The sequence below is a fragment of the Lathyrus oleraceus genome, chromosome 3, assembly GCF_024323335.1.
Source record: "Lathyrus oleraceus cultivar Zhongwan6 chromosome 3, CAAS_Psat_ZW6_1.0, whole genome shotgun sequence".
Taxonomy (NCBI): domain Eukaryota; kingdom Viridiplantae; phylum Streptophyta; class Magnoliopsida; order Fabales; family Fabaceae; genus Lathyrus; species Lathyrus oleraceus.
Genome location: NC_066581.1, coordinates 301,503,227 through 301,515,989, shown reverse-complemented (window position 1 = coordinate 301,515,989; position 12,763 = coordinate 301,503,227). Strand labels below are relative to the sequence as shown.

The following is a 12,763-nucleotide window of genomic DNA, read 5'->3' as shown; positions in this document are numbered from 1 at the left end:
CGGCGAAATTACACGCATGGCGTTGCACATGGCGGCCGCTATATGGGAAGACATGAGTCACCAACCCTCAACCAGGAGGTAACCGCCACGTTCCCATGATTCACCCCATTTACACACATGGTGGGCGCCATCTTTGGAAATCTCGTTCCCACTAAAGCCCACTAAGGGGAAGTTGGAGGGCACCATGGTCTTTACAAACTGCTGAGAATCTCTATAAATAGCTCATTTCATTTCGTTTTCTATCATCCAACTTAGTTTTACAACACTAAGCATATAGTTATCATTTGTAATAGAGATAATTCGTCACATCGGGGGGTTACCGCACCATTGTGAGATTGAGTTGGGTCACTTCGAGTTGCTGTTGTCTTTAGCTTCAGGAGTCAGAGGTTTATTTTTGCATCAGAATCGAAGCTTCCGTTTGGAGCAGGTTCTTATTTATCGCTTTATTTATTTATTTTCCCGCATCGCTTTTATTTTATTTATTTCCCGCATCGCTTTTACTTTATTTATTTCCCGCATCGCTTTTATTTTATTTATTTCCCGCATCGCTTTTATTTTATTTATTTCCCGCATCGCTTTTACTTTATTTATTTCCCGCATCGCTTTACTTTATTTATTTTCCGCACTCGCCTTACTTTATTTATTTTCCGCACTCGCTTTACTTTATTTATTTTACGCACTCACTTTACTTTATTTATTTTATGCACTTTACTCACTTTTTACGCCTCACATTCTAAAACAAACTTTTCATCATGATTAACACCGTTATGTTTGTTTGCGTTACCATGTCTGACTAAATCTTTTAAAGGTTAGAATTTAAGGATCGCGGTTAAAGTAATGTTTCACATATTGAAATCTGTAGAAATACTTTAAAGGTTGTTTTGATTTTTAACTTGGGTTTTCTAGAACAAACTTGGTTAGTTTTAATTATTCGAGGAGTGCGAAAGCACCCTGGCGTAGTAACTAGGAATCTTTATCACTTTAAGGAAAAGCTATTTTTGAAACTATTTTCGGACGCATTGATAGGTTTAAAATCAGTAAACTCCTTAGGTAAACTTTCCAAATCAAAATCACTTTTCAACTAAGTTTACGAGTCTCATTTTTTAAAAATAGGTTTACTACTTTAGCGTTCTGCGCACCCTTTATATGTGACAATAAAAGGCCTTAATTTAAGGGTAAACTCGATTCTGAATACGCGAAAGCGACAATTCCCGTTAAATGGATTCTTTTCAAGAGTAAAAAATATTGCCGCATAAGTAGTTCTATTTAGACAATCGAAACATCACTTAACTGACGTGAATTACATTTAACCTATCTTTACCTGCATTTATTATTTACCGTTATTTTACAAACCAAATATCTCTTTTATACCGCCTTAGATAAACACCGTAACGATAGTATTCGATAGATTGACGATTGGTCTATGTGGGATCGATATTCTTTTATATTGCTTTGACATTATTCGTGCACTTGCGGATCACAGCGATCAAGTTTTTGGCACCGTTGTCGGGGACCAACTTCGTCAAATTTCATACCCTGTTGTTACACAGTATAGACTAAGGCATTTTTAGCCGGTAAATGCGAAGAACCCGTAGTACCGGAAATTTAGTAGATCCTTTAGCGAAACCCGAACGTTATACTCGTAAACGCCTCTTACTCATTTGAATTAAGAAAGCTATGGCCGAGAATCGCGATAGGCGACCTCTTAAGGAATTTTACCAACCCTCTGATGAGGAACCAAGTTCGAGTATACTAAACCCCCTTATACCTGCTAACAACTTCAAACTAAAACCGTCTTTGTTGCAATTAGTACAACAAAACCAATACGCGGGTCTCGTTACTGAGAACCCAAATCAACATTTAAAAGTTTTTATCCAACAAGCCGACACCTTTGAATCTAACGGCGCTTCACCCGATGCGATCCGTTTAAGATTATTTCCTTTCTCCCTCAGGGATAGATCACGTTCATGGCTAGATTCACTTCCAGCTAATTCAATAACTACTTGGGAAGACCTTATGAGAGTATTCCTTGCTAGATATTTCCCCCTAGTAAGACTGCTGTTCTTCGAAACCAAATAACTAGATTTGCTCAAAACCAAGGAGAATCACTTTTCGAAGCTTGGGAGAGATATAAAGAGTTGTTAAGATTCTTCCCATACCATGGCCTAGAGCAATGGCTAATCGTTCACACCTTTTACAATGGACTCCATTATAATACCAAGATGAGCATCGACGCTGCCGCAGGTGGCGCGCTGATGAACAAACCTTATCCAGAAGCTTGTGACCTAATTGAGGATATGGCTCAAAACCATTATCAATGGGGAACTGAACGAGCATCAATAGAGAAAAAGGAGACCCAAGGTGGAATACATGAGGTAAGCTCTCTAGACATGATGCAAACGAAAATGGACGCTTTAGCCCTTAGGATCGAACATATGTCTACAAACACTAACACCGTAGCAATAGTCCACACAGAGTGCGAACTCTGTGGATCTAAAGGACACGAATCGGCAGAGTGTAACCTTTTAAACGAACTAAATACCGACCAAGTGAATTACGCCCAAGGGAACCCATTGTCAAACACTTACAACCCTAGATGGAAGAATCATCCAAATTTCTCTTATAGAAACCAGAACCCTATCCAAAATAATGCACCTCAGAGACCGCAAGGTTATCAAGCCCAAAAACCAAACCAACCTATGCAAGTTGTGCCCCAGAAGTCTAACCTTGAGAAGATCATGGAAAGATTTATATCGGGCCAGACTCAGCAAAATAAAGAATTCCTAAACCAAAACATTCACGTAAACGAACTTATAACGCAATTAAGAACCAAGGTTGATCAGATTATCACTCATAACAAGATGCTTGAAACCGAGATCTCACGGGTAGCACAAAACCAAGCCCCACAAACTACACCTGGAGGCCAATTTCCTGGACAACCTCAACCGAACCCTCGAGGGCAAGCTAACGCTATCTCGTTACGAAGTGGAACCGCTTACGAAGGGCCTCAGAACCCATCAATGAGCGAGTCTAAATCTTCTAAAGAGAATGTGCCTACCAACCAAGAAGAGGAACTAGAGGAACATGAGAAACAAGCCAACCAAGAAGGTGAAGCCAAGGAAAAAACTTACAAACCACCGCCCCCGTACAAACCACCAATCCCATATCCACAAAGACTTAAACAAACCAAAGTCAATAACCAATATCAAAAATTTATAAGAGTGATAGAAAAGCTTCATGTAGAGAAACCTTTCACAGAAGCTATCACCCAAATTTTGTCTTACGCAAAATTTATCAAAGACATCTTAACCAACAAGCGTAGGCTCGAAGATCCAAAACCTTTGGAATGCAACTTCATTTCTGAGGATAAACTTGCAAAGAAGGAGAAAGACCCTGGTAGTTTTTCTATACCTTGCATTTTAGGAAACCATGTGATCGACAAAGCTTTCCTAGACTTAGGCGCTAGTGTAAGTTTAATGCCCTTAGTTGTATGTAAGAGATCACCACTATGAGAATTGCAACCAATTAAGATGTCTCTTCAATTAGCCGATAGGTCTGTTAAGTATCCTGTAGGCATTTTAGAAGACATCCTGGTTAGGATCGGTCAACTTTATATCCCAACAGACTTTATGGTCATGGATATTAAAGAAGACGAAGATATCCCTATCCTTTTAGGTAGACCATTCTTATCAACAGCCGGAGCTATAATAGATGTCAAAAGAGGGAAATTAACCTTCGAAGTAGGGGACAAAAAGATCGAGTTCATTCTTTCGAAATTCCTGATGGCACCAATTCTAAGAGACGCACGTTACGCAATCTATATCATAGATGAGTGCATAAGAGAATTTGATCAGGGAGAATCTAAGGTCGAACCATTTTCAAACCCGAATAAAAAGGATGACGAGTTAGAGGAAACAGAACCTCTCACTAACGAATGTCTGGATCTTACTCTAGACCCTTCACCTAATTCTCAAAAACCAGCCCAAGAACTTAAGGAACTACCCAAGAACCTAAGACATGAGTTCCTGGATGAAAAAATGAACCGCCCAGTAATAGTTAGTGCCACCTTAAACCAAGACGAGACGAATCAACTCTTGAACGTTTTAAGAAAATATCCCTCTGCCTTAGGGTATAACATCTCTGATTTAAAAGGTATTAGCCCATCCGTGTGTATGCACCGGATCTCACTAGAGAAGGATTCAAAACCTTCCAGAGAACATCAGAGGCGAATTAACCCTGTGATGAGCGAGATGGTGAAGAAGGAAGTCCTTAAACTACTGGAAGCTGGTATAATCTAACAGATCTCTAATAGTAAATGGGTAAGTCCTGTACATGTGGTGCCCAAGAAGGGAGGCATCAGAGTTGTGCAGGACGAAAAAGGAGAGCATGTCGCTAAATGCATAGAAGGCGGATGGCGTATGTGCATAGATTATAGGAAGATCAATAAGGCAACTAGGAAAGACCATTTCCCCCTTCCATTCATAGATCAAATGCTGGAGCGTCTTGCCAGACACTCTTACATTTGTTATCTTGATGGATACTCTGGATTTTTCCAAATACCCATACACCCCGAGGATCAAGAGAAAACAACCTTTACCTGTCCCTACGGGATGTTTGCTTACAAACGAATGCCGCTTGGACTCTGTAATGCTCCAGCTACTTCCCAATGTTGTATGATGTCAATCTTTACAGATTATCTCAACGGAATCATGGAAGTATTCATGGACGACTTCTCGGTGTGTGGATTAGACTTTGAAGACTGCCTTATTAACCTTGAGAAAATTCTAGAGAGATGCGTAGAAGTTAACCTAGTGTTAAACTGGGAGAAGTGCCACTTTATGGTCAAAGAAGGCATAGTATTAGGACACATAATATCTGAGAGAGGCATTGAGGTCGATAAAGCAAAAATAGAAGTTATAGAAAACCTTAACCCTCCTAAGACAGTTAGAGAAGTCCGTAGTTTCCTTGGACACGCCGGTTTCTACCGTCGCTTTATAAAAGACTTCTCTAAAATAACAAAACCCTTGATCGGCCTTCTGATGAAAGACATCGAATTCATTTTCGATGAGAAATGCATCAAAGCCTTTAACCAGTTAAAACAAGCGCTAATCTTATCACCCATTCTACAAACCCCAGATTGGACTAAACCCTTCGAAATAATGTGTGATGCTAGCAATTTCGCTATAGGAGTTGTTTTAGGGCAAAGAAACGATAAGAAGCTACATGTAATATATTACGCTAGTCGAACCCTAGACGCCGCTCAATTAAATTATACAACAACAGAGAAAGAACTCCTAGTTGTAGTCTTCGCAATCGATAAACTTATGTCTTATCTTGTAGGATCTAAGATTATAGTCTATACAGACCATGCAGCTATCCGTTACCTTCTGAGAAAAAAGGATGCAAAACCTAGATTACTCAGGTGGATCCTTTTGCTACAAGAATTCGATTTAGACATTAGAGACAAAAAAGGAACAAAAAACGTAGTTGCTGACCATCTTTCCAGATTAGAGCATTTAAAGCCAGATCATTTACCCATAAATGATGACTTCACTTATGACAGACTAGTAGCTAAGATAAATACTACTCCCCTTGAACATGATAGATATAACCTTGGGACGATTTCAGAAATTAGCAAAGCACCATGGTACGCTGATTTCGTGAACTATCTAGCCGCTGATATCATACCACCTGATTGGGACGAACCACTCCTTTAAGGATATAAGACACTTCTATTGGGACGAACCACTCCTTTTCAAAAGAGAAACTGATAACATATTTCGATGTTGTGTCCCGGAAGAAGAAGTCAGAAACATCATAGAACATTGTCATTCTTCACCTTATGGTGGACATTCAAGCACATCCAAGATATACGCTAAGATCCTTCAAGCTGGTCTTTATTGGCCAACATTATGGCGTGATGTCCATGCTTATATTGTCCGATGTGACCGGTGCTAGCACGCTGGAAACACCTCAAGACGTGACGAAATGCCTTTGAAGAACATTCAAGAAGTAGAACTATTTGACGTTTGGGGTATTGATTTCATGGGACCTTTTCCATCTTCATCGGGAAACAAGTACATTTTGGTAGCAGTTGACTATGTGTCCAAGTGGATAGAAGCTATAGCCGCACCCACCAACGAAACAAGAGTAATCATCAAGATGTTCAAGAATAATATCTTTCCCAGGTTTGGAGTCCCACGACTTGTCATAAGCGATGGTGGATTGCATTTTATATCCAGAATATTTAACAAGCTCCTAAGGAAATATGGAGTGAAACACCGAGTAGCAACACCATATCACCCCCAAACTAATGGTCAAGTGGAAGTATCCAACAGAGAGATTAAGCAGACCTTGGAGAAAACTGTATCAATATCTAGAAAAGATTGGTCTGAAAAGCTAACAGAAGCACTGTGGGCTTACAAAACTGCTTACAAGACCCCCTTGGAACTACACTGTACTAGTTGGTCTACGGGAAGTCATGCCACTTACCTTTTGAACTCAAGCACAAGGCATATTGGGCCATCAAGAGCCTAAACTTGGATTACTTAGCATCTGGCAAGAAGCGAGTCCTTGATATTCACAAATTGGAGGAACTTCGCTAGAACGCTTACGAGAATACCGTTATATACAAGGAGAGAACCAAAGCTTGGCACGACAAGATGATCGTGAAAAAGGAATTTAATATAGGAGACTTTGTTCTTCTCTTCAATTCGAGATTACGTATATTTCCAGGTAAGTTGTGTTCGAGATGGACAGGCCCCTTTGAGGTGTCCAAAATCCTGAAATCTGGAGCAGTCGAAATCCGAAACAACTCCTACAATCCATTCGTGGTAAACGGACAAAGATTGAAGCCATACCAAGGAGGTGACATACCCACAGAATGTCATGACAAGGCTCTGACCGACCCTCCAGTTCCTACCTCTAATATATAAAGTTCAAATCGTCAAGCTAACGACGTTAAGTAAGCGCTGCATGGGAGGCAACCCATGACTTCTTTTCCTTTACTTTTTTTTAGTTTATATTTATTTGTTTTATATGTATGTATATCTATGTGGAGACTAGCAGTTATAATATTTGTTATTTCAGGTGTCCTCTGTTTCTAATCTAACTTTTCAGGAATGGAGAATATCGATACCATGCTAGTAATCTTCCGTGACCCAGTCCAAGAGCAGCGTTATAACATGCTTTCACAGCGCCCGATGATGCCTACTAGATATCCCGACTCGAGCTGCATGGAGGCATTGGGCATTGAGCCTAGTGTCAGGAACTTATGCAATCAGTTACAGTGGGATGAATATACAGATGTTATGCACGTGACTTACAGGAACCTGACTTTGGAGTTCTTGAGCTCGCTTGTCTACGAGCCTTACGTTGGTCACGCAAGCGATGGAGGATACATTAACTTCAGATTGTTCGGGGTAGAATATACCTTCAACCACAAGCGTTTCAGCGACTTGCTTGGTTTCCAGACTGCCTATGATGCTTCGTCTGAGCTCCCTATGAGCTACTTTCTGAGCCGAGACGTCGAGAAGTTTTGAAGAGATATCACATGTGGAGGTAGTCTTGACCCCTCAACCCAGATCTCCAACAAAATTCACAACCCTGCTTTTTTATACTTCCAGATGATCATTTCCCACACTTTCCTGGGGAAGAGTGACCCTGATACGCATGTGAGTGCTGAAGAGATCTTCTTCATGTACTGCACTACTCAGTCACGCCCGGTAGACTGTGGAGCTTTCTTGATCGAGAGCTTACACCTTACTGCTCGCTCTGTTGCGAGCCTCATTCATGTCGGAAGCACTGTGACCCACATAGCCTCAGCCTTGGGACTCGATAGGAGACTGTCTCACCTGACACCTTATTGCAGCTATGCCTTAATGGATGTTGATTTTTTCCTGGATTGTGGTCTGATGAGGAGATCCTCTTTCCATCCGGATCAATACAGACTATTAATTGAGGGTGAGACCATTCACTACTTCACTTTACCTGACCCTCAGGTGACTTGTGTCATTGATCAGACCAACTGGGTCTACGGCATAGAAGGGCAGGGAGAGACTGTAGATGCGCCGAAGATTGCACCGATCAGAATTAAAGTTCGTACCAACAATCCTAATCTCCAGACTCCGAGCATGCAGTTCGAATTGGTGAAGCTTCGCATGGAGATAGCCGAGCTTCGCCAGGAGCTTGCTGATGTTGCCCTGCAAGTCGAGGTAGCACTTACCTCTCACGACACCGAGACCGATATGCTACATGATGAGATCGCAGAGATTCGAGGCTACGAGGTCGAAGAAACTCCACTATATCCAGAGCGTTGATGCCATTATGGACCGAGAAATACTGTTTGAATTTCCCTATTTCTTTTCCCGTATTTATTATTCATGCCTATTTCTATCATTTCCTATGACATTATGCTTGCGTTATTTCCTAAGATTTTTGGACTCGTGAATTATTATTGACTCTTCTCACACATATATATATGCATTATTATAATTATTATATTTTTTATGTCCATTATTTTATTTTGTTTTATTTTGTTTTACTTTACTATCTTATTTTGTATTATTTTGTTTTGTTTTATTTAATTTTGTTTCGCTTTATTTTGTTTGATTTTTATTTCCGTTTCATTTTATTTTATCAAGCTTAAAATCAAAAACAAACAAAAAACAGCATTCGTGTGTCGCATTACGCGAAAAACCGGCGGGAAAACAGAACAACAGAGCCGTCACCGTGCGTTATTTATCCCAAAAGAGGGAAAGGAAACGCTCGAAGTAAACCTGGAAAAGACATGGTCTCGCGACCAAAGAGAGTGGGATCGGGAGTCGGTTATGCGAAGGGAAGGTATTAGCACCCCTACGCATCCGTCGTACTCGACGGGATCCACGCACAAAAGGAAGGATCAAGGTTTCTAAAACACTGCTCATAAACATAAAACACTGGCTGAAAGAGACACAGAAAACTAAAGAAACTAACTCGGCAGGATATCGCATCCTGGGCCTACGTAGTCTATCAGGCATAGACATCAGAGTCGACGTAGTTCGGACAGGGGAAAACGTGCTCGCTAAGATGTCGCATCCTATGCATACGTATCTTCTCGGACTAAAGAAGAATCAGAGCACTCGTAGCTCGGCTAACGCACGCCAAATAAAACCACACAGGAAACCGACTGCCAATCGCTGGACTTACATCAAACTCCACACAAAACAGGCAAACCTGGAAACCAAATGCCAATCGCTGGACTTACATCAGACTCCGAACCAAACACACACACACTGGAAACCAAATGCCACACACTGGACTTGCATCAGACTCCAAGCACACCATAATAGGATACAGAATGCCAATCGCTGGTCTTATATCCATCTCCTAACACACACAAGAGACAAAAGCAAAAGGGCACCCGGAGAGATCAGCTCATCTCCTGCCTACGTACCTCATCTGGTATGAGGATCAGGGCGACGTAGTTCCCCTACGCAGGGACAAAAGACTAGCCTAACCAGATACAAAGGGAGACACAAACTACTAGGGAGACTACGACTCGAGCCTAGAAGTTGTCATGCATATCATCCCTATGTTAAGGTTGCTATCTAACTTGCACAGGGAGCAAGCTATCCTATACAGCACAGGCAAAGCAAACATTCACACAAATAGCACACACTATATACAAACAAAGTGGGCTCACACAAGGTTAGGCTGTGAAACACAAGCCAACTGGAATCGGGTGATGTTAGCTCTTAACCCTAACATTGAGAGTTAGGGTGAAGCAGATGAAATGGGAAGTGAGGGTAAGACCTCACAGCTCTTATCCCTGGCCTGGGAGAGCTTCAGACAAATGAAAGTGTGGGAGTTCAGAAAGTTGGAACTCTTCTCCACATATGACTGACACAACAAGGATCTTGGGTTAATATCCACAATGCATCAACACAAGGGGTGTAAGCAAAGGGATGACTCAACTGAATAGCAGGAGATGGATTGCACATCTCTTTTATCTGCCAATTGCCTCTTAGAGGTCTTTTCCTGCTTGGCACAAAAGTAAACAAACACAAGCATTGCCTCTTAAGGAGGGCTTCAGACTCAGTCAGTATACAACTCAAAAAGAAAGTCAACAGACAGTTAATAACCAATGGTCAACAGACAAGGTCAAACAGACAAGCAAGCAATGCATCAAGATGCAAAGCACAAGCTCAACTCAAATGAGCTAAAGCATCCTACAAAACAAATCAATGTTAGTCAACATCAACCAAACAAACCAATGTGAATCAATCTCCTCAAGGCCATATGCTTCTTATCCTGAAAACAAAGCTCAAACATAAGCACCAACCACTAGGACAAGGCCTAGGGTCAAAGAGGGAGAAATAATTCAAAACAGAACATGAAAATTGACAAGAATCAAGCTCAATCAATTAAGAACAATATCCAAGTGGTCTCATGTCCATATCATGCACCAAAATCATTTCACAAGTCAAATAAGGCAAAGCATGCAAGTTGAAAGCTCATAGAAGCAACAGAATGAACAAATCCACATCAATTCAAAAATGGCTCAATAAATCTCAAGAAAAATCATGGCTAAACAGCATACACAACATGATCTACACACCAAAATTCAAGGCATTTGGACAAGTGTAAGCAGGGCAAACAAATTTCATAAGGCAAGGCAAGCACAAACAAGCTCAATAGAGACACAATTTGATACATCAACTTAACACAAGCCTAAAACAGAATCCAAACATGATAAATATATCAAACCAAAGCCAAAACAAACTTCAAAGTGTCTAGAATCAATGTGCAAAATTTCAAGTTCATATGATAAACATCAAGCATTTCACAAATCATTGAAGTTCATGACTATCCAAAAGTCCACAAATGGTCAACCAGAAAGGAAAATACCAAACAAATCAGAAATCAATCCAAAAATTCTATAAAATTTCATGATCAATCCTAACATCCAGAAGAAACAACATGCAAAACATCACATCAATTGGCATTTACTTGGCATGGCAAAGAAAATCAACAAAATGAGCAAGAAAAGGTGTGACACACATTGTCACACCTACCTTAACTAGATCATAACTCAACAACCAGAAATGAGAAAAATGCAAAATCTATACCAAAATGTCAATTAGGGTGTCTAGTTTGAGCATGCAAAGTTTCAAGAGCATTGGATAAAATCTCATCATTTCATGAAGCAAATGGCAAGCAAGGTCAAGAAAGCACACATGTGAACAATCCCTAAGCAAACATAAATTCCAACCGTGCACAATTTCTGGAAAAAATCTCATAAAATACTAGACATGATGAGGAACAAGGTGCAAAAAATCCCAGGCCAATTGGATCATCCATCAATGAGTTATGAATTTTCTAAGTGAATGAAAAATAAAAAAACATGAACATGGCATAGCATGAAGGGCATGGGAAATGGAATGAAAATGCAAAGGCAAAATTGGAAAGGCCTTCTCCCGGAATCGAAGTGTGTTGCAATTTGAACTGAGCGCGTTTCCTAATGAAACACGCCGTTTCATTAAAGCTTATGTGGCACGGGGAAGCGCTCTCGTCCAATCGTTATGACACACAGGACACACGTGGTCCAATACATGGCAATTAACACAAAAATGCATGCAGAATGGCGCTCATGAAGATCAAACACGGCCTGGAAACAGAAACCCTAGCCTTCATACAATGTTCATACGTGTTCTTGAGCTCAAGAACAAAACTGTCCAGAAATTAAAAATGAATACACCATTGCACTCATCTTTCAACATACATCACAGATCAAGGCTTGGTTTAACCTAATTCGACCTAGGTTCAAAGATTCGAGCAAAAGAATTTTCATGTATCAAACTTAGATCTAACATAACTATCTCATTTCTCTATGGAATTTAATGAAACAAAGCTCAGCACAACCACCAATGAAAGATCTACAACATGCATACATCAATTTCATGGATTATGAGAATCGAATTCTGACCTTAATGGAAGTGCAGAAGTGAAATCAACGGATTCAGGCTTGGCACTGCAGAAACAGATGATCCTAAGCTCTCATATGATTGAATGGATGAAGGATTAGTGCTCAATCGTGCTTGATATTGCTCAAATCTTCAACTGCCATTGATGAGTATATGCTTCAACAGTCCTCCATTCTGCATGAAAACCTCTAGATCTTGCTTCAATCCAGCTCAATTATCCTTGTGGATGATGATTCAATCGAGGAAATAGCAATGCGTATGAAGAAAATTGAAGAAAAAGTTTGAGAGCAAAGTGGAGAAAAGTTTCAGATTTGGAAATTATGAACTCTTAATCCAATTTCTGTTATGATTTGCCTTTTATATGGTGTATTAAACATGTTTGCTAATCAGGATTAAGCAATGCAAATGAAATTAGTGAAAACCAAAGTGTAATGGCCAATTTGCAAATGCACCCCTTATGCATGCATGCCAATGCTACAGTGCACGTTTTCTGTTTCCAATTCACTTGAAAATGATATTTGGAGCCAAATGCAAGTGGAAAAATGTGTGGACAATGCATAATTTTTGAATTTGGAATTTCCCTCCAAAATTCAAATGAAAATGCACATATTTTTGTGATCAAAATGCATGGTATGTGATGCATGTTTTGGATAATGCATGTCAAGAGAGAAATGTTGCAAAAAGAACCATTCCATTTTTGGCAATTTCAAATTACAGGTCACTTACTATTTTTGGAAACTTTTCATCTGACCTCAAATTCTTCATTGTTGATGTTTGAAATGTCAAATGAGACTTTTATG

At 40.1% G+C, this 12,763-nt stretch overlaps 1 non-coding gene across 1 annotated transcript; it reads right to left on the bottom strand.

The window, feature by feature from the left end:
• Positions 1-2,060: 2,060 nt before the first annotated feature.
• On the bottom strand, positions 2,061-2,167 carry LOC127134023 (small nucleolar RNA R71). The gene has a single exon (XR_007807805.1). It is a non-coding gene; the product is annotated as a small nucleolar RNA R71 (small nucleolar RNA).
• Positions 2,168-12,763: the final 10,596 nt, after the last annotated feature.